The 4562-nt window shown below is 38.1% G+C and overlaps 1 protein-coding gene across 1 annotated transcript in view; it reads left to right on the top strand.

Moving 5' to 3' along the window:
* The window catches only part of IPO11 (importin 11), a 228489-nt gene that overhangs the window by 127636 nt on the left and 96291 nt on the right, over window positions 1-4562 (top strand). The gene's annotated exons all lie outside the window — the stretch shown is intronic.

Raw genomic sequence — 4562 nt, 5'->3', positions numbered from 1 at the left:
CATACAGCCTTCCATAGTGGTTGCACCATTTTACACTCCCACCAACAGTGAATACGGGTTCCAGTTTCTCCGCAGCCTTGCCAGCATTTGATGTTTGCTGTTCTGTTAAATTTTGCTATTCTTCCTGGGATGAGTTTATACCTCATAGTTTTTTACGACATTATTATTATTTTATTTTATTTTTTTAGCTCTAATTTTCACTTTTCATGTGTTGAACCTAGGCTTTATTTTTTGCCAGTCAGTTCACCTTTATTTAGTACTGCTCTGACATGCTTACTAGTAGAGACTTCTAACAGATACCAAGAGAGCTTCCACATAGAACTGACTAGGAGGAAAACCTATGGGACAACAGACTTAGCAGTTTACTTCCCCCACGTCAGCCAGTGAAAAACTGTGGTTCACAAAAGGCTTCAGTGGTGCAGGTCCATGGAGCATTTTACTCCACTTTGCATGGGGCTGTCCCAAGTCAAATGTGACCTTATGACAGCTAGCAACAATTTAGACCATTTGCAAATGACAGACAGAGAGGATAGTATGATGGATTGGCATTTTAGTTCTTACTGAAGGAAAGAAAAAGGAATTTGTCATATGAGAAGGGGTGTGTGTGTGTGTGTGTGTGTGTGTGTGTGTGTTTCCTTCCTTCCTTAGACTGTGCTTTTCTATTATCTGAGTTCAGAAGATATGTTTTCTATTTTCTCTGAATACATATTAAGTGATTTGGAAGGCTAAAAGGGCTGTAATTCTTTTCTTTTCCTTTCTCCTTGATTGTGCAGTGAATATCACTATATTGTTATGTGCTGTTGAATCATCTACAACTCATAGCAACCGTATAAACAGTGGCTCTGAACAGTGGCTCCTGAGCCATTCTCTGAGCCTTCTGCGACACACCTGTCCCTGTTGCCACAGTCACTGTGCCATTCCTTCTCATCTAGCGTCATCGTCTTCTGCATTGGCCCTCTACCTTCCTAAGCTTGATGTCCTTCTCTAAGGAATGGCCCTTCCTAACATCATGCCCAAACTATGTGAGGTGGTGTTTCAACCTGGTTTCACCTCCAGAACAGACTTGTGTGTTTTCTTGGCTTTTCGGCTTTTCATGGTATGTTCTAGACTCTTCTCCAGCATTACAACTCAGAGGCATCGATACTTCTTTTGTCATCTTTATTAATTGTCCAGCTCTCAGATGCATAGCAAGCAATTGAGAAGATCATGACTCACTGTAGTCTCTAGATTGACATCATTGTTCTTTAGCAATCTGGAATAGTCCTCGACAACAGATTTATCCAGTGTACCTCATCTTTTGATTTCCTGACTGGTGGTGCCAAAGATGTTTATTGTGGATCCAAGTAAGATGAAATAATTAACAATCTCAATGTTTTCTCCATCTATTATGATGCTGTTTACTGGCTTGATGGTGAGGGTTTTTATTAATGTTGAGATACAATCCATATTGAAGGCTGCCATCCTTTATCTTCTGCAGGAAACATTTCAAGTCCTCAGTTTCATTGAGCAAGGTTGTGTCATCTGCATAATGCAAATTGTTGATGAGTTTTCCTCCAATCCTGATGCCACTTTCTTCATAAAGTTCAGCCTCTCAAATGATTTGTGTAGCATATAGATTGAAAAGGTATGGAGAAAGGATACATCCGTGATATACTTTCTTGAATTTGAACCATGCAGTCTTCCCTTCTCTGTTCAGCCGACAGCCTCTTAGTCTAGGAGTAGGTTTTGCAATAGCACAATGAAGAGGATTTCATTTCCACTCAATCTTTTCTTCCACATAGCCACAATTTGTTGTGATCCACATAGTCAAATGCCTTTTCATGGTCAAAAAACCACACAGATAGATCTTTCTCATACTCTGCGTTCAGCCAAGATCCATCTGACATCAGCAGTGATATCCCTAGTGCTCATACAGCAGCCAGCTCGCAGTGCCAGGGTACTTAGAGAAGGGGAGCAAAACAGTGATTGAAAGAAAATACAGGCACAGTTTAATCTTTAAGAAAGGAGATCAGGGAACTACTTAAGAAGGAGAAGAGTCCAGATAGCCTTTACCCCTTCACATTTATTATTCGCCTTCTTCAAGATCAAGTTAAGACAGGCAGCGTTTTTTGTTCCTAGACAAATTCTGTAGTGTTGTTGACTTGTCACTCCACTATATCCGGGAATAAGCACCGCAGCTCCAGGAACTTGTTTATCACTCCACCATATCCAGGTATATTGTATGTAGAGATAATGAATGTGGTCACTTTGCCAGTTCCTCAGTTTACTAAGTTTCTGCTTGTCATATGTAAGTAGTGTGCCATCTTCAAATGATCATGGCACAAGTCTAAATCTCAGCACATAGATCCTCTCCATGGTGGTCTCCACCATATCATGACCTTTTTATGGTAGCGGCTTATATTTTTGGCAGTTCTTTGTTGATATACAACTCTAGTTGTTTTGATTATTCTTCAGGAAGATTTTGGTTGCATGTAATATTTGTGATATTGTGCTATAATTTCCACATACTGTTGGATCACATTTGGGAATTGGAATAAATATGGATCTCTTACAGTCAGTTGACAAAGTAGCTGTCCTCCAGATTTTGTGACACAACCTGATGAGCACATCCTGGGCTACATCTTTTTGCTAAAATATTGCAGTTGGTGTTCTCTCAATTTCTGGGACCTTATTTTCTACCTATTCCTTTAGAGCAGTTTCAACTTTTTCCTTTATTACCACTGGTTCATATGCATCTTCCTGAAATGATTCTATGTCAGCTATTTCTTTATATATTCCTTCCATCTTTTGATGCCTCCTTGATAATTCTAGATTGTGCCTATAGTATTTTTCAGTATTTAGAGTTTTGGGGGGTTTTTTGCATTATTGTTGTTGTTAAGTGCCTTCAAGTCGTGGACAACTCACAGCAACCCTATGAACAAAAGACCTGAACACTTGTATAACTTTCTTCGTTTCTCTAAGATGATTAATACTTTAAAAGCATTTTTATTTTGTCATTTTAATGAAAGTGTGCAGAAGAGTTGGATTTTCATTCATTCATTCATTGTTGCACATTTTCCTCCCTCCCCCAATTCAGTTTTTTTTTAAATATTCATTCATTATTACACAATTTCCTGCCCCCTTTTTCTCCCCCTCATACCCTTCATCCTCTTCCAGTCTTCTTTGCAATCTGCCTCTAATTCTGGACAGTTGTCTTACATATAATGCCTAATCATATATCTCCAGGATGCTGAAATATAGCGGTGTCAGTCTAGAAACTAAGGAGCACCTAATCCCGTCATGGTTTTCATAATTACTTATTATACTTCAGAGAGCTGGACAGTGACTAAAGGTGACAGAAGCAGAATCAATGCCTTCTGCTGGAGAAGAGTCTTGGACATACCAGGGACTGCCAAGAAAACAAATAGGTCTGTCTTGGAGAGGGTGAAACTAAGTTTCTCCTTGGAGGGTAGGATTTTGAAGCTTCATCTCACATACTTTGTGGCCAAGAGAGGCCAGTCTTTGGAGGACATCATGTTCGGAAGGGTTGAGGGATAGTGCAGGGGAGGAAGACCCTGGATGAGATGGATTGATACAGTAACTGGGACCATGGGGGTTGGTGTGTCAGAATTTGTGAGACTGGCTTAGGACAGGGAAGGGTTTAGAGCTTCTGTACATAAGGGTTGCTATGGGTCTCAGGCAACTAGATGGAACATAAAAACAACAGCAATATTCCTTTTAAACATTCTCATCTGTTCAATACAGTGTTCATTATCTACCCACTCTTTTGCATCTTACAGTATTGCAACTCAAGATTAGAATTTGTTCTTCAGTCTCTTCAGCTTGAGAAATGCTGAATGAGTTCTTCCCTTTGATTTTCTAATTCTATCTCATTGCATTTTTTTTTATAATACTTAACTCCCTTCAGTTCTTACATTCAACTCTTTATTTCTTCCCTTTATCTTGACATTTATTCACTCTCTCCTGACATCCAATTTGGTCTTTTCTCCCTCCTCTGTCATTGTAAATGACATTTTGCTCTCTTCATGGATGATATTCTTAATATTATCCCACAACTCATCTGGTCTTTGTTCATTAGTGTTCAGTGCCTCAAAACTTTTAGATGGTTTTTAAATTCGTGTGGGATAGAGCAAAGGCCATATTTTTGGTTCTTGTGAATTCATTTTTATTTTCTTTAGCTATAATTTCAACTTATATATCAGTAGTTAATATCATTGGTAATTTCATGTTAAATACATTTTGTGTATTTAAAATGTTACTGTTTTCTGACTTGTGTATTAAAAAATGTCTACCCAGCTAGAATGGTACTGAAACTGTCTTGATAAAATACTAGAAGTATTTTAGAAATAGCTATAATGTTCTTTTACAAACTTAGTTTCAGTTTTTCAAACTTCTGTTGCATATAATTTGCCCCCCATAATACTTGTACAGAAGGCAGTTGATATATATTTACTGAATAAATGATAGTAAATTAAGTTTATGTCTGTCTGAATGAATGAATAGAAAAGGTTTTATTAAAAGAAACTTACAGTATAACCAAACCAGTTACCATTCAGTTTTAA

Source organism: Elephantulus edwardii, unplaced genomic scaffold (assembly GCF_000299155.1).
Source record: "Elephantulus edwardii isolate Elephantulus edwardi_28Jun2011 unplaced genomic scaffold, EleEdw1.0 scaffold00099, whole genome shotgun sequence".
NCBI classification, from domain to species: Eukaryota; Metazoa; Chordata; class Mammalia; order Macroscelidea; family Macroscelididae; genus Elephantulus; species Elephantulus edwardii.
The sequence above is the reverse complement of the archived record's forward strand: the minus strand, read 5'-3'. Positions and strand labels throughout refer to the sequence as shown.